General features: G+C 46.5%; 1 protein-coding gene across 1 annotated transcript in view; it reads right to left on the reverse strand.

The window, feature by feature from the left end:
• Prcp (prolylcarboxypeptidase) overlaps positions 1-21,760 on the reverse strand; it is an 86,106-nt gene extending 64,346 nt beyond the window's left edge. The window contains exon 1 of the mRNA XM_012515034.2: positions 21,619-21,760. The gene's annotated coding sequence lies outside the window, so the exon portion shown is untranslated. The remainder of the gene's footprint in view (positions 1-21,618) is intronic.
• Between the last annotated feature and the right edge of the window lie 7 nt (positions 21,761-21,767).

Below are 21,767 nucleotides of genomic sequence, written 5' to 3' on the forward strand. Positions count from 1 at the left end.
CCGCTGAAGGAAGAGCTGTGTGTTGCGTCTTTCCTGCTGGTCAAGAAGCGCGCGACAACACATGACCCTCGAGAATCTAAAATGTAGCTTAATGATACATTTCTCTGAGTATACTTCTATCCTCAATAAGGAAATAAAAATTAGGTAAGGTGACCTGTAAGGTGTGTACCAACACACACACACACACACAAGAAAAAGAAAAATACAACCAAGAAAAGGGTTGCCAGAAAGAGCCATTTCATTAAAAAGCCCACCAGACACAGTCCTGCAGGCCTGTAGTCCCAGCCCTGGGAGGCTGAGTGAGGAGGGCTGTGAGTTCAAGGCAGCTTGGGTGCACAGTGGAGCTCTGGCTCCAAAAAAATTTAAAAATTAAAAAAAAATAAATCAATGGACATTCTGAGATAAACTAGAGCCTGGTACCAGAACTTACTACAGGGTACCCCCTCCCTATACTCTCAATCCCCATCTCAGTGCACCCCAGGGGGTGGGGCCGGCACAGCACACTGGGCATCGAACCCTGGCCTCTGCACTCTGCCTAAGCAGGCGCTTTAGTCTGCTGAGCCATCTAGCCAGCCCACACTCTCCATTTTTAATAATTACTTATTTATACATTTATTGTGTGTGTTGGGGGGCGGGACTGGCTGGCATGTGGTGCTGGGGGATCGAACCGTGGTCCCTATGTTTTGCCAAGCTTGTTCCAAGTAGGTGCTTCAGACCACTGAGCCATCTCTCCAGCCCACACTCTCCATTTTTAAAATGGTCTTTTTTAGTCAACTTCCAGATGGATGAGTCCTGCGCAGGAGGTAAACCTCCCTGTGGTGTCCTGCTTTGCTCCTCGTGGTGCTGAGACAGTGTGAGTCAGCAAACCGCAGCAAGCCCTGTAGTTATTTGAGCACAGAAATACTGAGAAGGAAAACAAGATGCCAAAGGGACAAAAAAGCCTAAGGAAACCCAGGGAGGAGAAAATGACTGTAGCGTTGGCACCAGCCCTTGTGAAAACACCTCTCTGTGAACAATGATTTAATCAAGGGAAGAGGTTTTGACTCCTAAGAAATATGCAAGTCCCTCCTCCCATACAAAGCCATCTTCTGACAGCAGAAGACATTAAGCTGCTTTCTCTTCTCGGAACCCTCCTGCTGCTTGTCCTCTTTGCAGTACTCTATACTCACCCTAGAGCGAAGCCCTGCTTCCAGACCTTACGCTTCCACTGCGGAATAAGTGTGTAACTCTGTAAAGTCTGTATGATCTAAACCAGTAGTTTATAAAACAGAGATTATGACCCATTCATAAGCTTGATTATGACCCATAAATAAATTAGTGGTTCACAGTATTTTTGAACAAAGGTACATATTATTGAGCAACTAAGCCACAGCTTTTTAAATGAATGTATTTCTAACACATAAAAATATAAAATTTTAATCAGTGTGGTGGTGCATGCCCACAATCCCAGCTACTCGGGAGGATGAGGCAGAAGGACTTTAATTTTGAGGTCAGATAACAACTTTGCAAGGTTCTGTCTCAAAATATTTGTGTGTGTGTGTGTGTGTGTGTGTGTGTGTGTGTGTGTGTGTATCACAGAAGCAAGTACTCTGCCTCAAAACAAAAAGGGCTGGAAACAGAGCTCGGTGGCAGAGTGCTCACCTCCCATTTGCAACCCCCGTCCCCAGGACTGAAAATCTAAGGGCTCTAAATGGTAAACCCCTATTACACCCACGGTAATAATTCCACTTGAAGAACAGCTGCCTCTTTAATCACATTCCAAGACTTAGCTACGGCTCAGGCAAGCTCACAATGCACAACACAGAGCACAGATACCCGCCCAGTGGAGCTAGGACCATAGAGGCCTGGGGGATGCGCAGGGGTGAGGAGGGGTGGGGGTGGGGGCGGGGTGGGCGCGGGGTGGGTGGAGCTCGTACCAGGCGGGACCAGGGAAGTGGGGTTAAAGGAAATCCAGCAAGACTGGACTAGGAGAGGCCTTCGGGCTAGACTGGAGTTGACAGAGCAGAGACTGAAGAGGCTTCAGCAGTAACTTAGCCCGGAATTAGGTAGCACTCGGGGTGATCCTGGGGAATGTGAAGAAAGGGCAGGAAATGGGGAGGAGTCTAGAGAGGTCTTGGGGACTAACTGGATTTTCGTGCAGATGTGAAGATGAAGGAATCAGATGATTCTAGACTTTGGTGACTTTGGGGACTGGAGATTTGTGTCTTCAACAGTGAGGTAAACGCCTCAGAGGCGCTTAGAAAGAAGCACCACACAGTAACATTAGGATTTGTTATAATTTAACCTATTTTGGATAATTAGATTACACCCAGGTATCTAGGAGGGACAAAAAGCAGTGCACACAGCATTCTATCTTTTCTTTCCTTTTTCAGTTTTTAGTTTTTTATTAATCCGTATTACTTGCAGTATATAATGCTCCCTTCTTCACAGGGGCCGGTATGTGTACACAGCACACTTTTTTTTTTTTTCGGGACCAGGGATTGAACTCAGGCTCTTGCGCTTGCCAGGCAAACGCTTATTCTACTGAGCTATCTCCCTGGCCCCTACACAGCCCATCTGAATGTTTTCATAGTATCTATCTGGAAGCTTGCACTGTGGGAGAATCAAAGATGAGCCTCCACTCCTGCTTAAAATATTAAGATGCTTCCATGCCAGTTGGAATATAAACCTGGGCACCTTAAGTGCTGTGTGCCGCCCTACCACACACACACACACATGCACACACGCACATGCACACGCACACACACATGCACACACCACTACCTCGCCCCAGTCCCTCTGCAGGCCTCCAGACCTCCAAGCTAACCCACAGCACCGCAATGGGTCTCCACCATACAACCAACTTCTGACAGGGCGGTGCCAGTGCCACAATGGTAGTCCCAGTGAAATATGCTAAAATCAAATGCCAGCAGCATTCACAGGAGGGGACAGTCAATTTACCTAGGCCAGTTAGTCACACGAACAGCTGAGGAGGGTGCGCAGAGCAGGTGCTGACAGATGGTGACACCAGCCGCTGAAGCTGCTCGATCTAACAGGAAACCAACATAAAAACAAGTCCTGCCACCCGGAGCAGCAGCACATACCTATAAAATCCAAAGGCAGGCACAAAAGAAGGGGCACTCATACCAAAGCCCCTGCCAGCACTTGGGAGGCTGGAAGCAGGAGGATCACTACGAGTCCACTCTACATAGTGAGACCCTGTATTCCCTGTACTATATTGCAAAAAAAAAAAAAAAGAAAAAAGAAAGAAAAGAAAAGAAAAGAAAAGAAAAGAAAAGAAAAGAAAAGTGAAAGGGCACTCAATTACCAGCCTATGGAGGAAGTGAAAGCGCTCCAGGTATAATAGAGAAGTGATAGAAGCCCTAAGTAGTGAAGGACGAACAGGAAGCTGCCAGGCAGAAAAGAAGAAAGCCGACAATTCTAAGCACGGAGGTACCGGCATTATATATGCACGCCCCTGCACGGAGTGCATAAAACACGAACGACGTGTCGCTGTGTAGTGCTTGGCATGCAGTGCCAATATGAGTAACAACAAATAGTAGAGACTTTTCTCCTCCTTTCTTCCTTCTCTGTTTTTGTTTTCTGGTTTTGGTTTTTGTTTGTTTTTTGGTTTTTTTTGAGACAGGGTCTCACTACGTAGTCCGGGCTGGCTTTGAACTCATACGAGGTCCAGGCTGACCTCCAACTTTCAGCAATCGTCCTGCCTTAGCCTTCTGAGTGCTGGGATTACAGGCGTGCCACCACAGCTCTGGTCATCTTTAAAGCTGATATGGCCGGAGAGATTGCTCAGCAGTATAAGCACCCGCCTGGCAAGCACGAGGTCCTGAGTTTGATTCCCAGTAGAAAAAAAGAAAAAAAAAGTTGGTATGATCTGTATTATGCAAGCCTATACTTGCCAGTCAAGACTTGAGCCATCAAGATATTTTGGGGAAGCAGGGGTCAGACATTTTAGAACTTAAAATCGAGGCTCACAGAACCCACAACATCAACGAAGAGTTGCCTGCCCGTGAGAGATAGGGGTGTGCATGCAAGCACGAGCACCAAGCTCCAGTCGCTGGGCACCCACAGCACGAGCACCAAGCTCCAGTCGCTGTCTTCAAGGAGGCACCCTGGGGCGCTGGTGCGCATGGGTCCTCTTCCCCTTCAAATCAACTTTAAGAAATTAGACGACATAAAAAAGACCCCAAGTAAATTCCAGCCTCCCAGACTACAGCAATCTCTGCCCTATAAAGCAAAGTGTTCCAGGGAAATACGGTAGCACTTGGCCCCAGAGAAGGGCGCCGCCAAGGCCACTCTTCAGCATTGTTTCATGAGCTGCTCCCTGGGCAGACGCAGCCACCAGCCACTGGTGCTCAGGAAGGGGAAGGGGCTTCCGCGGGTGGTGAAGCACAAGCCTGCAGTGTGACCCAGGGTTCAAACTGCACAAAAATAAAGATGCACTGACAAAGGAGACCAAGTACTTCCTCACCTTCCTGTCTGATGAATCAGGGCCATTGTTTGGCTTGTAGTTCCTTGTTTAAATTGGGTCTTAATTAAGTTACAGTGACGGGAACCAACCCCACGGGAAGAACTCATCAGAGCTGCCAGCCATACTGCAGCTTTTTGCTTCTCTAGTTTTTTTGATTTTTGTGTTTGTTTTGTTTTGCTAGGTGCTGCCGATGGATGTGCTGAGGCTCAAACATACACACACGGTTTTGCAAATAGTTTGAATTTTCCATCTGCATTGAACACCAAGTCAAGGAGGTAACGTTATGATGGTGACCATTCCTGCCTTACTTCAGTCTGCTCGATTAGCGTCCTGGAGACTACCTAATGGTCGCTTAACGTCCTGTACTTCAGCATCGTATGGTTCCAGCCAAGCATCTCATCTTCAGTTTTGCCTCAGGCTCCGTAGCCCTCCCACCCACTCCCACCCCCACCCCCACCCCCATGGCTGCTAACCCAGTTGTGATTCAAAGCTCTTCCTCCTGTCACACAAAGCCAAGGACTGAAGCTTTCAGTACGATTTTTTTTCTCTCCAAAATCAGTCAACCAGGTTTTAGGAACACTGAAATTACTTTTTATTTAACTTTATTAAAGGGCTGCAGATGTGGCTCAGTGGTAGAGCTCCTACCTCATGTGTACAAAGACCTGGGTTCGATCCCCAGCACCACAAAAAAAGTAAATCAACTTTATTACTAATAGAGATCACTACCTTTCAGTCAGCCATGACTACATGAGTGGCGTGTGTGGTTCAAGTCCCAACACCTCCAACCCATTCCATAAATACAGCCAGCAGAGAAGCAGCCTGGTGCAAGGGCTCCGAGGCCAGCGGAGCTGGGCTTAAGTCCTCTTGGCCCCACCACTTAATAGTTATGTGACCATGCAGAAATCGCTGCCCCTCTGGGTCTTATAATCCTCAATGGAAGTAGCCCCTCCCTGCAGTAATGTAGCGCCTGTCACAAGAGAAACACAACATGAATAAGTCATACAGTTATATGTAGAAGATGGGCAAGGCAATGATCCTGAGAATCTCCAGAAGATTTTTGAATCTAGCAGTTAATTGGAAAAATTCTCACCCTGACTAACTATATATACTGATACCTGTGAACTAAGCTACCACACGGCAGATGGTAATTTGTAATAGTAGTTTCATGCTTGGAGAGCGTTTCATTCCGGTCTTCTGAATATGGGCTGCTTGTCATGACATGCCAGTTGCTGCTATGATGTCTCTCAGGTAGATGATTGTTCAAAAATAGGGGGTGGTGAATGAAACCAAGAGACAGGAAAAGGAATATTGTGGGTCTGTCCTGCTTCAAGGTTGTATATGGTGAGATTTTTGGACTTATGTGTAAACATAAGAAGTATATAATTCTTTATGCGTATTTTTAAAATATATTCTGATTTTTATATGTTTATTATATTCTGTAGGCAATATAATATATAAAGTTCAACATATCAATACTTGATGAAAAATACCTGTTCCATATTATGCCTAAGATGTTTGATATGCAGACAGATAGTGAGGTTAAGCTTAACAGCCTAAGTTGTATGGTAATAACAATAAGCTTGTCTTCTGTATGGTTAACAACCTAAGTTTGCAGACCAAAATTAGAGAAAAAGGAGGGCTGCAGGAAAGCCAACATTTTGGCCCTAGCCTTCTAAGGTCAATTAAGACTCAGGACATACGAGAACTTGTACTGTAACGTCTTGTAACTCAGTAGTGTCCCAAATTTTCTGATGAAGATGATTATGGGGCCAAAGAGGAAAGTGACCGATGATGTAGAGTGTACCTAAGGAGAGTCACATGGAGAGAAAACATTCTCTCAGGCTTTCACAGAGAGCACATTGGCCAAGCAATGGCCGTGACTCATCCACATGGCTGACACTGACAAAGGTTCTACAATCTGAGGTACAGGATCTCAAGATAAATCCTGAAGGGATTTCACTGACCTTATCAGACCCAAAAGCTACAACTCTTGTTGCAAAGGTCCTGCTTTACCGTGGTCTTAACCATCCAGCAGAAAAGTATAAAAACGAAATGTAAGAAATAAAGCCATGCTATTATGTTGAGCTATAAGGGACTCAGGTCAACAATTTCTGACATTGCTAGTGAAGCTGAAGACCCAATACTATTATGGGCTACTGGACTCTTTTAGAATATTTTGCTGAGTTTACACACCTATAATATTCAAATAACAGAACTTAACAACAAAAGGAGATGCAGATGAATGTCCATTTTGTATCTGTGTATTCAAATGGCTAGGATCGATATACAGTTACATTCTGTTAATGAAGGGAGGGATTTGTTCTAATGGTGTTTGTAAGTAGGTTATCATGTCTGCATTTTGTACAGCAATTAACCACCAGGAAGACTGTATATAATGTGTTAATTATTGAAACTGTCCTACAAAAAAAAAAAGAGGGACACAGAGCCACTCTACCCTGATAATACGCTCCGCCTCAGACCAGTTTTACACCAAGTCATTTTCTTATGGTCAAGGGAAACAACAGAAGGACGATCCACATAGCACATGAGACTGGGGATAAGGTAGGTGTTGGCGTGGGGGTGCCCGCCTCCGGCCCTGCTGCCTCCCACATGTCCATCTCGCGGTCCTCTCGTAGTTCCTCTAGTCCAGCCTAGACTTCCTAGCTTAGATCTTGTCCATGCGTATTTTCTGTCTTTACCACAGCCCTCTAGCTAACCCCTGCCCACCTGGCAGTCTCCATGGGACCTTCTGCCACCTGGAGGAGTCCCTGAAGTGTGGGACCTCACTGTGGATCCCACAGTCACCTATGCAGCTACCTGTTGTGTCTTCTTTTCCACTGAACTAGAAGGTGTATCTTTGTTTTCTACTTACCCCAGCTATCAACAGAGCGGATTTACACAGAAAGAGAAAGTGCACATGCAACGGAAAATAAAGATTCACAAATTCAGAGCTAATTGGCTTTTGTTTACAAGTCCAGAGCCAAAAGCACAGGAAGGTTACTTTAGCTCTCCAGCAAACATGGGCAATAAACAACTACCACAGTAGTTCAATGAGCACTTGTCAAATAATTATAGGATGCGCTGCTTCACCCTGGAAGTGTTAGATACTATACTTAATACACTTTATGGATCCAAAGGAACCAGAACTTTTTGTCCCAAAATACAGCTCCCTGGTATGCTGACCAGTTGAAATAACAGGCCCTGGAAGAGGTTTCACTTTTGACATCCCCAGGTTCAGATGCTACAGAGAACGCGACCACCTTCCACGTCCACCCTGAGATCTCACTATTGTCATGAAGAGAACAATGACAACTGTGACCACACAGGGTTGGACTTCAGGACAACGTCCATCCTGCAGGTTGACTCCACCTCAGGTTATTTTACAAGCTAGTTTTCTCTCGTGTCCATCGGTTTCCCTACTGGCCATTTAGGGCCTCCCAAATAGTCAGAATTCCCTCATTTGCCCCTCCTGCAAAGAAGAGGACCTGACCATCTAAATCTCGCCAGGCAGTGAGACCGTACCCTCCAGGAGATTAGGAGGAAACAGTCTTGCGGGAGGCAGTGTCTGAGATGGGTTTTAAAAAGGCATGGAAACACAGGGACATTCCAGGCAAGCAGAACAATGCGGACTTGGGGACAGAGACAGGAAGGGAGTGAAGCAGTGTGGAAAGTAGATTAGTGCAGTAGAAAGGTCGGTCGGGGACAAAGCAAAAGACCTCAAAGCTCTGGGACGTTGCGCTTCACAAAGCAACAATAAGGAATCATCAGAGGTTCTGAGAAGAAAGATGCTCGGGATGCAGGAGTGGTGAGTGACATAGTGTGACAGTGCACAGAGGGAGCAGCAGGCCCTGGTCGCAGGAAGCCGCGGGACCAACGGATCCACTTTACCACCAGCTGGGGTGGGGGCAACCAGGGCAAGGGCCACAGGGTGCAAATACCGTACAACCCAGAAGACTCGACCCAACTTGGTAACTGCAAGCTCGGAACCATGGCTTACAAACAACCGACGCTTCAAGCTTTACAGACTGCATCTCTTCTATTCCCAACTAAAGCCAAAGTGCACCCCTCAGAGAAAACTTCCTGACGTTCGGGCTTTTCCAGACGCTGTACCCCACATTTATATCTGTGTCACCCTGCTTATTTCTTTCACGGCAATCACTACGATTTGTACTTTTCTTAATGTTTATTATCTTTGTATTTCCCAACCAGAAATATAAGCTCCGAGCAGCAGTGCATGGGTTTCCGCAGTACTTATCCCTGGTGCATACCTGGATCCTCCACAGATCCTGTCAGTGGCACTTCAGCTAGACGAAATGATCTAAGCAGCTGAGCCTGGCCCTGAATCAAGACCCCGGAACCTCCACCCACGGGCGGTGGAAGGCAGACTGCAGCGCGATTAAAATATGTAACACCTCGTGCCTGCATTTCCACATTTACAAATCTCAGGACCAAGATGTCCTCGGGCAGCTGTGAAACCCACTGTACATGGGAAGTGCTTAGCATGCGGCCCTGCACAGAGAGCTCTGGAAGTGGTACTACCGGTAAGCTTAGGAAAGCTGGAATTGGAGAAGAGATTAAGGCCCACAGAGGCGGCTTTGGGAGTCAGCTACAGAGCAGCCCCCCAGGGATCCAGGAAGCAAGGCGCACGCTCTTTACTACTGCAGGCAGCACAAGAGACTAAAAGTTGTTAGAGAGCAAGATCATTTCACTGGCCCTCCGTGGGTGATTTTAATTCTTCTCCCTCTCTTCCACATGGACATAAATTCCTGTTTTTTAAAAAATAAAACTTTCTTTCCTTTCCTTTCTTCCTCTTCTCCCCTGCATCCAGTACAACCTTAGTGAGAAACAGGGTAGAAAGGGATGCTGACGGTGTTCGCTCCTCCGCTCCAGTGAGTTCACCGTCACTGTCCCAGCTGTGGACATATACGACAAATACATAAGCTAATGCAAGGGAAAGCCAGAAAAGCAGCCAATGACGGGCACAGGAGAGCCAGGTCCGCTCGGAGGCCTGGTGCAGGCAGAGCACAGGGGCCCAAGGCCCAGGTGCCGCCGCTGTCTTCTGCTCCTTCTTAGTAACTTTTTCAAACATCTTATAAAACGATGCAGATTCATTATCCATTTGAAAAGCACACAAAAATGAAAACATGTAACACAGAATCTCACCCGAAGCTTTCAGCACTAGCATTTTTTGCTCCTCCGCATCTCCTCCGTGCAGCTGCAAACACTGCCCAACACATGCTGACCTCTTGGAGGCTGGCGGGCCTCTCTCAAGGCCTCCGAGCACTGGAACAGGTGACGGGATAAGCACTGTCCTTGCTCCTAGTTCTCTCTCCCTCCTCCCCGATCACATGCCTTAAATACCACTTTCGGGGCTGGAGCTGCAGCTCGGTATATTTTAGCTTGCTCGGAGCCTAGGCTCCATCTCCCAAAGAGAGAAAAAGGCTCCATCCGAGTCGAGCGGCCCACTACTGCTCCCACCAAAGTCACCCACTGACCTAGCAACCTCAGCTTGCTCCCCTCACTTCTCAACAGTTCTAGCTCCTCAGTCTCTTCTGCCCTCCCCGCCAACGACTGTCCTCTGCCTCCCGATCACTGACTCGCAGGAAAACCCCAGATCTTGGCTCTCTCAGTGACTATAGTCCCAAACTACCCTCAGCCACAAACATTCCGAGCCCTTCTGTCCTCCCAGTTTGTTCCAGGAGTCCCTAGTCCTTCAGCCTTGCTGCAACTGGTAATACAGCTTACCCCGCACCCTCCTTGCACCTTTTCTTGATTCAAATTCCCTGGTCAGTGAGCAAAATAAAATCACTCCATGGTAATATCCCATGCTCCCCAGATTCCTCCTTTTGCTGTACTGATTTAGCAAAAGAGTAATTTTCACAAAAAGTAACTCTCCGCCAACTCCATAATTTGGAGAAACTGAATGTAGCCAGAGAAACACGTATCCAATAAAGTGGCCTTAATAACTACAACCCTCACAGCTACTCCCCAGTGTCTCCTTCCCCTAGTCCAGTGATGGCGAACCTTTTAAAGCATTCAGTGATACACAAACAGCCCACCGTAGCTCGTGTGCCACAGGCTCACCATCCCATACCCCTAGTTCATTTACTTTTCTTCTCTGCTAGAGGAGCATTGGTGTTCCTTCTCCTCACTCTTGGCTAATAGCCCTTTATCTGATTTCGCTGACCAAAAGATACACTCGGAACAGGAAGTCCCCAGTCGCCTCCTCCACACCCCCGCCCCCCTTCCTCGCCCTGCAGACCCTGCCTTCCTCCACATCACTGCAGGCACACCTCGCTCCCTTCCTTCCTCACTGAATCTGCCTCGCCCTAGGCTATGCAAGGGTACCCAACGGTACCAGTCCTCAGCAACCTCAGCAACGCTGCCCTTCAGTGCACATCGTTACTTCTCCACCTTAAACACAGAACAACTCCAATTCCCTTCCACCTGCTACACACCCACTGCCCTTTACAGCAAAATCCCTGAAAAGATTATGGGCCCTCACATCTCATTTTGCCTCCACTCCAATTAGGTTTTCACCTCCGCTCCCCTTCACAGCACTCTGTCATCAGCACAACCTCCGTACTGCTCCATCCTCTCTCCTTGAAATGGCCAGAGCACCACAGGCTGGTTCCTTCGTGGCTGTTCCTGCCTGGTCTCACTGGCTGGTTCATTTCTCTGACTAGGTACTGCACGCAGTGTTGAGAGGATGCCCTGGAGCTGTTGTTGGTGCCTTCACCCTGCCCACTTCAAACTCCTAGGCTCAGCCATACGCCAGCATGCCCCGCCAAGACCATCTCAGAGACCTTCTTCACTCTTCTACTGTTCTCTTCTAAGTCTTACAGGTTTCTATACTGACAGCTTCACATAGGGATCTCCTGCAGTCCCCGTCTTCCGCATTCCTGCCTCAGATGGCATATCTGAAAGCAAGTTCCTCACCTCCTTCCTTCCCCAAACTTATTCCTCCTGCAGACTTCCCCATGGCAGTAAATGACAATTCCATCTTTCCAGCTGCTCAGGTCAGAAACTGCAATCACCCTTGACCCCTCCTTACCCCACTCCCAACTCATGAAATAGACCTTTCAGCTGCGGCAGATACCCAGAACTTGAGCACTTCTCACGTCAGCACTGCTAGTTCAGGCCAACGTCACTGCCAGTCTGAATTTTCCCAAGAGTCTAGTCCTCCTTCCCCTCTATGTCTATTCTCAATGCAACAGCCATAGCATGTCTACTAAAATATCAGCTGGGGATATGGCTCAGCGACACAGCACCTGCCTGGCAAGGTGAGGCTGTAAGCTCACTTAGACATATCCCTCCAGGAAAACCGGGGCCTTACAACTGCTCCTACCAGGCACAAACTTACCTCAGGGTTTTGTAACCCATCTTTCCCATGCCCAGAATACTATTCCTCCTTCTAGAATGTTCCTTCCCAGTGACTCAAATAGTGCCTACCACAGAATCAGTACCAGTATGTAAGTGAATAACTGAACCTGGACGTGTATCTACTATGAACTGGACATGGTTTGTCTCCCAGGATGCATGTGTTGAAAGCTTAGTTTCTGCATAGACGAGCTGGGAGGTGGAAGAACCTGTATGGCAGAGCTTAGCAGGGATAATTAGAATGGTGGGGCACTGCCCTCAGGAGGGATTAACTCAGTCAGTTGTTACAAAGGAGCAACCTGTCCTCCGCCCTCGCTCCAGCTCAGTCCCAACCTACAATCTCTCCCCATCACATACATTCCCTACATGAGCTCTTACACTGGTGATGGCAGCAAGGCTGACCCTTGGCCCACCCAGTGCCATCCTGCCTGGACGTTTGGGTATCAACCCTGTGAAACTCCTTTTTTATACATATGCAACCTGAGATTTTTTTATCAATGGCAATAAAAAATGAACCAATACATTACACAGTCAGGGTTTATCATTTATTTTAACACATGCACATTTTCACACATTGTCAGCTGTACTTCAAGTCTGTAACTTATAAGGGTGGCTAATATCCCATTTTATACATATCTGAAACTGAAAAACCGAGATATTTATAAATGAGATGCTTTGGACACTTTTTAGTCTTTCTGAGCTCTAGAAGTTTCACTTCAAAAAATGAAAATACCCTCTGCACAAGACTGCGGTAAAGACTGTATGTGACATAAAAATAAAAGCCATCTGTGTTATGACTGCTGTTTAGAACACAGAAGCATCGTGATGCCAACAAAAGATCATACATCTTGGAAACAACGTATTACAATGTGACTCACAATACTGTCCCTTACTAGCTTAAGACAATCTCTATGAACCTCAATTAAACCCTCTACTTGATACAAAACAAATACAGAGGGCTAGGGGCAGGGCTCAGTAGTAGAGTCCTTGCTTACTTGGCACAGGCGCCTGTTTCAATGCCCAGCTACGAAAAAAGCAAAAACTACGTCAGAGTTTAGCATAAAACCTGACCCACAGTGCATAATCAATAAATGTTCATTCATTGCTAGTAGACAAAAGTGAGGATCTCTAATATTGTTAGCCACTGCCGGTGCATCAGTGCACACTGGTAATCCCAGTACTTGGAGGCTGAGGGAGGAGCAGCGCTGTAAATTCAAGGTAAGCCTGGCTCACCCAGCAACTGAGGCCAGCCTAGTGGGCACCATGACTAAAAAATCATATTCTATCACATATGTTTCTTAAATACGTAGCTATTAACATAGAATTGTATTTTTTTTTTTTTTCCCAGAACCAGGGATTGAACTCAGACCCTTGCACTTGCCAGGGAAGCGCTCCTCCTACTGAACCATCTCCCCAGTCCCTATAATTGTATTTCTAATGAACAATCCTAACACAGTATTTCACAGAAATCTGTATTTTGTTATGTTGGGCACAATCAACTTTCATTATTGGTTGAATAAGTCCCTTTTATTGTGCTTTAATGTGTAATATAAATCAGGTGGTAGACTGTTAAATGATGGTTAAGTTTAGCAACAACAAAAAAATTCAGTAGCCTTCCCTCAGTTCAGGGCTTTTTTTTAAAAAGTGATCTGTAATAGCCACATAAATGTTAAGAAATAAGAAATTTTTCAGTTCTTTTCCATGTTTTCCAGAGACAAGTCTGAGCTCATACAGTGGACACAGCAAACAAGTCCAACAGGAGGTCCCTCGGGATGCGATGATCTGTCTCCCCGGAACTAGTGCGGCGCCTGACACACTGGAAAAGCACCGAGTGGGTGGGCGAGTGGGAAGCGCTGGCTGTGCAACAGCAGTGGTGGGGCGCCCCCTTGGGCGTTCCACAGCCAGGACCGTTCCAGCCTCACCCTGTGGTTAGCTGCAATCACGTACCCAACTGTAGTCAAGTTATTTTGAGAAAGGGCGTTTCATTACCGCACTGCATATTTACGTCAGGCCTTCCCTGTTCTTAATCTACTGCTGAAGGTGTCATTCAGCTTGTATGTAATTTTTTAATTTTATTTTTTTAAAGAGAATGCAAACAATAGTAAAGTAGAAACGATACAGAATTTCACTAAACAAAATGACTGGAATTCAACAACGGCTGTTCCACCACATCTTGCTGTCTTCAAATCAGTTGTTCATATTACCAAATGTAAGCCTGTGAGATTGGAATTTTTTTTTTTTTTTTTTTAAAAAAAAAAATTTTTTTTGCTGGTGCCAGGAACTGAACTCATGAAGTTTACGTAAAGCCTGTGAGATGGGTCAAAAATTTTATAAAAAACTGAAAAGGAAAAAAAAAGTTAAACATTAACTGCTCCTTTCAGTAGACCAGCAGAAATCGACAGTGCAGCTACCCAAGCTACCCGGTGTACATGCACATGTATTTCTTTTTCCCTTCTTTCTTTTCTCCTTTCCCTCATCCCAGTCGTTCCTTCCCTTGGTACAGTTTCTTCCCCTTTCACTGCATCCACCGTACCTTTCTAATACTATTTACGTTTTCAGGTTCTCACACTAGGAATACATAAAAAGGAGTGGCATTTTTATACAATGGAGCATTACTCGGCTATGAAAACAATAAACCCAAGATTTTTATATGTAAATAGATGCAACTAGAGAACATACTTGTCAGTGAAATAAGTCAGACCCACATGTGTAAACATCAGCTTATGTTCAGAGTGAATGCATAAAACTATTATCCACTCCATTGGAAATACAGTAAGATCCAGTATTTTTCTTAAGTTACCAAAATTTTGCAGTTATATTATATCAGCCTCCTATGCTTACTACAATAAACAAAATAATGCCATTCAATTTAGAATTAGAAACTGATTTTATTTCCAGAGGGCAAAAGCATACATACACAGCACAGTTTGGGTGTACCGCTTCTCTGTGACAGCTTTCTTGCCCATTACATGGGATAATAACAGCACCTGCCCATGGGACTGCCAGGGAGATCGGACAGTGATGTCTGGTAAGGCTGCAGCCTCGCGCCGCGGGCACATACAGCTTCCTGGCACGAGTGGTGGGTCATTAACACTACGAAGGCATCATACACTTACGGATTACGTGGTTCCACCTCTTACGCTTTTTCTTTATGATCACCTTCAATTCAGTTTTTTTTTTTTATTAAGAACTACCACAGAAAGCCAAGTAGGATAGTACACATCTATAATCCCAGTGCTAGGGAGGAAGAGGCAGAGGATGACGAAGTCCAGGCCAGCCTGGGCTACACAGTGAGACCCTGCAGAACAAATGAGGGGAGAGAGAAGAGAGAAGAGAAAGAGAGTGAGACAGAGACAGAGACAGAGACAGAGACAGAGACAGAGACAGAGACAGAGACAGAGAGAGAACAAATGAAGGTAGGTAGGTTGGGAGACCACGTAGAGGGCACCAGGTACGGCACTAGGAATAAAGACCAAAGACATATTGTCAAGGTCTTCCCTTTACCCACAATTCTCCTTTCTTCTCCAATCTGCCCATAATCAAGAAAACTTTAAAATAATAAATACAGTGTTCTGTGTCATATTCTGCCAGTTGTACAGGTGAATAACATTCAGCTGAAAAACATTCAATATCATGAGGCTTGGAGGGTGGGGGTTGGTACCAGCAATCGAACTCATGACTGCACTGGCCAGGCAAGCACTATGCCAAGCCATAACCCTGGCTATGAGCATGTATTTTATTCAAAGTTAATATGAAAAAAACTATTCTGATCCAATTCACCATGGATCTGAACCAGAATTTGTGAACATACCCGCCCCCTTGTCCCATACAACGCCCTGCAGACAAGAGGCGTTCAAGCAGCAGAATTATTGTACCAAAGACCAACAGATCCAAACCTCTTATCTTCTAAGTGATACAGTAAGATCGAGAGCTAAACTTGCCCAAAATGTTACGAAGCACAAAACTCATGCAATATGCTGACAGAACACCAGTGAAAAACAAGATAAAGTGGGAAATTAAATTTTACTTAAAATTACATTTGGGGGTGGGACTGAGACAGGGCTAGCCTCAAACTCGGTCATCTTCCTGCCTCAATCTCCCAAATCCTGGGATTACAGGTTTATGCTACCACACCTTGAGATTACATGTTATCATTAGCTGGAAAAATGTTAAAAATTTAGCTATCACAAGGACCTGCCTCAGGAAGTTTCCCTATCTTCCAATAGTGCCTGAGCTCAGAGCCCAGCTCTCAGCACTACAGCCCCAGGGGGCGCTCCTAGTCCCAAATGTGACATCTCTTTATCTCTAAAGCCATTTTGTTTGTTGTGCTGTGAAAAAAGGTAGTCTGGCTGTGTAGTGAGGTCTGGCTTCAAGTTTGAGATCCTCCTACCTCATCCTCCCAGAGGTGGATTCCAGTGTTGGAATTACAAGCACGCACCACCACCCTGCTACAGCTAGCGCTCCAGCCTACAAGATTAACCTCTGTCCAGTTCCAGCCTCTCTCTCCACCATTTGGATCAAGGTCAGCCCGTCATAGCCAAGGGATAGGCTAATCTTCAAATCACGAGAAACAGAAATTTGCTCAGTATTCACACATCTGTGACAGTCTACTCCAAGCTTATGGGAAGACCAGCTGTAGAACTCAATCCTGGGGAAGTGTCACTGTTGGAACGGCAGTGCCCCCCAGGGGCTCTCAGCTCATAGGCACTACCGGCAGGTGGGGGAAACTTCAGGAGACACAGCCTAATGGGGAAGGCAGGAGACGGGGTTAGGGATCCCAGCACTTGCTCTCCCTCCTGCCCACCACGTGAGCCCCTTTGCTCCACCCCATGCTCCCCCAGGAAACGCTGCTCACCACAGGACCAGCCACCCATGGACTAAAGGCCTCCAAAACTGCAGTCAACGTAAGTCTTTCCTCATTTTATCTATCTCTGGTTTTGGTATTTTCAGTTTTTATTTTATGAGTTGTTTTATTTCTTTTGGCTTCCTGACACGTAATTGAGGCTGGCCTTGAAATCACTATGTAGTCCAGGCTGGCCTCCCACACAGAGCAATCCTCCTGCCTCATCCTGAGTGCTGGGAGAGCAGACGTGCACCCCCACGCCATGCCTGGCTTGTCACACTAACACAAGGCCAATCAAAAGGAGTAAAAAAAAAAAAACCAGACAAGAAAAGATCAGTGTGGTAAGTCCCTCCAAGGGACCCGCTACAGCTACGTGTTAGCAGACAGCTGGGCACAGTGGCAAAAACGGCAGAGCAGAAAGTAAAGAGGAACTGAAAACAGAACTGTGAAGGGTGTGTGAATACTACAAGTTTGGCCCACTCATGTGACTGCACCATCGCAACCAAGAAGCACCGTGGGAAGGCCCCACGACGGTACACAGCGGGTCAGCTCGGCGCTGAGCTAAGGCGGACTTTTCTCCTAGCAATTCTGAGCAGCAGTTTCAGGAATCGGGTTTAGAGGGTTTCCAGAAGCAGCGTGAGCATGGCAATCACCATCAGGTAGAACTGAAATGCACAACCTAGGGCCGGGGAGATAGCTCAGTAGAATAAGTGCTTGCCTGGCAAGTGCACGGTCCTGAGTTCAATCCCTAGTACCGCCAAAAAGAAAAGGGGAAATACACAACCACCATGGACAGTGATTTCAGTTCAGGGTAGGGAGGGAGCTAGCGCTTGCCCTATGAAGTTCTTCAAATTCCTCCCACACTCCAGGCACCTCGCATGTGCTTAGGCACTGCCATATTGAACCCTGACATCTCTGATAGATGTGGTTGGTGGTTAACATAACCTGTCAACACGGGCAGGCCCGTGGTGCTGATATATGGGCAAGCACAGTTCTGGATGCTTCTGGGAAGGTGTTTTTATGGATAAAATTTATAACAAACTAGTAAACTCTGAATAGGCCTCAATCAGCTTAAACTTTAACAGAACCAACGACAAGCTTTCCCACTTCTGCCAATAGACCGCCTGCGGATTCAACTACAGCTCTGCCCCCGGCAGCCAACCTGCCTAGCCCACAGCTTTTGAGTTCACTAAGCCTCCAGGACTTGGGTTTATTAGTTTCAAAATCTCTGTCCCTCTCTCTGTCTCTCAGAAGAACCTGACCAATACAGTACACATTACTCTAGCTTGGGGCCTTGTTGTTGAGTCAGAGTCACCCCAAGCTGCCCACACTGACCTCAAATCTGCTTCAGCCTCCCCAGCCGCTACAACTGCGACTCACAAATCCCTGGGTTTTTATTTTTATCACTCAGGACAATGGCAGCCTGGCCAGATCCATTCTTCCCCATAGTACCTAGAAGAATTGCCTCCAGAATCAGCCTAGGCTGAGTAGCTGGTGCGGGAGAGGTGACAGCAGTGAAAGCTGTCATCCCAAACCAGGCAGCCCTGGGAGCCCTCAATACTGGCACCAGACATGCACCCGCAGTGGAGAGATACAGATTTGAGACAAAAGCCTGATGTCCCAAGAGAGCAGGGAACACTGGACTGAGCCGGAGGAGGGCTGCTGTCTGTTCGCAAATGCCCGGAAAGCCAGGACCCAAGGCTGCAGATAACAGCTTCTCCTGCAGGCGCTCTGTCCTTTGATCCCTTGCTTGGGATGTTATCGGCTAGCATTTGTGCAAACCTAGCATTAGGCAAAAGGTGGAAGTCAATAGAGATAGTAGTCTGTATTCACTTAGGTAATTATGCACATTCCTTAGTTGCCTTTACCCCTCAATAAAAGTGAGATGCTTCTGAGGCTCTGGGCTCACTTGGAGAGAGACTAAGCTCAGTGAGACCTCTGAAGCTACATTCATCAGGTCTTCTCGTCGTTTCTTTTGGCACCGACCCGTAACATACAACATGCAGCCCTGATGTACCCAAGCCACGCGGGCACACTCTTCCTCTGGTTTCCTGATTCAGTTATTTCAGGTTAAAAAATAAAAAATTTTAAAAAATTATTTATTTTCTTTGGTACAGAGATCTAAGTCAGAACTTGCGGTTGCCAGGCAGGTACTTACACGGCTATCTCCGCAGTCCCCAAAACCAGATATTCTTACTAAATGAATACTCAAAAACTTTGAAAACAATAGGAAAAATAGTTAATACAGCATGGAAGAGTAAGAAATAAAAAGAAAAATAAAAAATGGTTATCGGTCACCCAGGTCTACCTAAATGCACAGTGTACCATACCTGCAATCCCAGTACTTGGGGGCTGAGGCAAGAATACTGGAGGTTCAAACTCAGACTGCAATCTGGCAACAAGACCCTGTCTCAGAATTTAAAAAATAAAACAAACAAAAAAACAAACCTGAAAAAGGATGAGGATATGGCTCAGTGCAGATGTCCTGGTTATCCCCAGGATCAAGAAAGAAAGAGGGGATGGGGAGGGGAGCAAGCAAGCATGCATCAATCAAATAACAGTAACCTTTATTTTGTGCTAAAGTCACCCATTCACTCCCACAATTATTATTATGAAAACAACTATTTTTTGCCTTATGTGGTATTAAAAAAAAAAAATTTGTTCTTAACTATAGAACAAGGCTCCAAGACATCGCTTCATTCTAGCTACAGGTAGTAAAAGACATACAAGTCAGAAGGTTGAACAGGAATGGAATCAAGGGTTACCGCAATCTCAGGCACAAAGAAGAGCTTGGCTTTTGAGTACAGAGTTTTTAAATTCTACCTGTAGCCAGGAGCCCTTTCCCAGCCTTTGTTTTTAATCTCAACTTCATCCCCTCTTCTTGTTTCTGCCTGAAAGCCTTGCTCCAGTCATTCCTCAGCCCACGGCGTGGGCGGTGGCAGGGCTTCTCCTTCACCTTTTCGCCAGAAACTGTCCTCTGGTGGAAGGACACAGACACAGTGAGCGTGCAAGATCAACAAAGGTCAGCCAACTTGCCCTAAAGGGGCCAAGGTTTCAATGAAGACATGCCATTTCAGCTGGAACGGAAAAATGAATTTAGTAAAAAAGAGAGATGGTATTCCGGATGGAATTTCAGAAACTCTAAAACTCAGAGTCTGTATGTTACTTCGCTAAGTAAAAGAACAAATGTATAGGAGTGGAGAGGTGAGCTTTAGCAGGACGTAATGCTGGAAGGGTCAGCGGGGATTATGTGGTGAGGAGCCAGGGATTTCATGCCAACGACTTTGGCTTTTATTCTAGAAGCAAGCAAAGTTATGAAGGATTTCTAAACAGAGAAGGAACAAATCTGTGGGCTTAGCCTCTTTACAGGCAGTACTGAAAGAAAAAACAAAAATCTTGCCCTTTATGTGAATAAAAAGCAGTTGGCAATAGCGTGGTCACCTAAAACTTTATAATCACAAATTAAGGAACTATTAAGTTTAATAAAAAATTAAGCCATAAATTAAAACTGAGCCTTGACTGTGTATTATTAAAAGGCATAAAAGGAATTCCATGTGCAATACTAAAAAACTGAGCTTACAGCATTTCCAAATAAAAAATGTACCGTGCACAAAGTAGCAACTACTATAATTACTCAATAAACACATAGGTGAAGTTTTTTCTCAACCAAATAAAGTTCAACCGGAATTGAATCTTTTTTATTATGTAGAATTCATGACCTCAACTATAAACTAAATACAAACTGGTAAGCAAAGGTTTTAAAGTGTGGGGAAAGTCAAACAAATTTTACAAGTAACTAAAAACCTGAAAGGGAACTAGCCTTAAACTATATTTCTAAAAAGTGCAGAGAACAAAGGAAACCACCACAAATCCTCTTGCAGATCCTTTGTTCCCTTCTCCTCTTTCACTTCTTCTTTTGCTGACAGTTCTTTTTCAGCATGCCCAGAGAAACCTTCGAAATCTATTCCAACAGCCACTCCCCACTTGACGTTAGCAGAAGGACGCTGCAAATAGTTCTACAGAAAATCCCAGGATATAAAGCAAATGAGAGCAGAGAGCTCCAGGTGAAAGGGGTCAGGAAGACAGGGAGTCGTGGAGAACCTGACCCGAAGCCTCCACTTCAACCTTCCTATGAGCGCTTAATTTTCCCCAGTAAAGTAGGAAATAATCGGTCTTGACCAAGCTCTCAAAAGAGAAATGGACCCCAGACTTAAGAGTTGGCTGAGAAAAACACGACTACCCACTACTTCTAAAATTAAAATGCTTTCTTTTTCTTACGCCCAAATTCAAACGTCTGAATTACAAATTATTTCCTTTAAGTTATTCTACAAACTCATGCCATGTTTCTAATCCAAATTTCTATTTAAAATTCACGAAGGTCAGTAACCATGCATTTAGTAAGCGCTTCCACCAGGCCAGCCCCGCTGCCAGCGCCAGGTCTTCTGCTCTCGTTCAGCCACCAGGAAATTAAGTAACTGAACTCCGAAACCCACCGTGGCCTGCCCGAGACCACCAAGCGAGGAGGTGGCGGACACCCAAGCCGAGAGCCGACCTTGCGCTCTCAGCTCCCGAGGTCGTCCACGTGCGCGCCCGTCTCCCACGGGCTCCTCGCCCTTCCACCCGAGGCGTCCCGGGGCGGAGGGCTGAAGGGGCTGTCGCGCCAACTGGCGAGGAGCATGGACCACAAGTCGGGGCTCTGGACCCCCCAGTAAGCGAATGAAGCGAGGCGGTGAACGAGAACGGCCCGGCAGGAGGAACTTAAACCTGCGAGCATCCGCGGCAGGTGTGCGCGGGCGTCGGGACGGCGCGGCCCGGCTCCAGGCGTTGGGGAGCCCGCACCTCCACGAGCTCTCGCGCCCCGCGCCGCAGGGCGGTGGCGGTCCGGCGGTTGGGCCCCGGGCCCCGAAGCCCCCCAGCCCACCCTTACCTTCTGCGGGAAGTAAAGCACCGAGTAGTCCCGCACCCCGGCGGGGCCGGACGCGCGGCCGGCTGCGTGCAGGCTGCCCAGGGTCCTCAGGGCCGGCCGGAGGGCCGCGGCGAGCCCGGGCACCAGCACGGCCAGGAGCGGGAGCAGGA

This window comes from Octodon degus, unplaced genomic scaffold (genome assembly GCF_000260255.1).
Source record: "Octodon degus isolate 3935 unplaced genomic scaffold, OctDeg1.0 scaffold00049, whole genome shotgun sequence".
NCBI lineage: Eukaryota > Metazoa > Chordata > Mammalia > Rodentia > Octodontidae > Octodon > Octodon degus.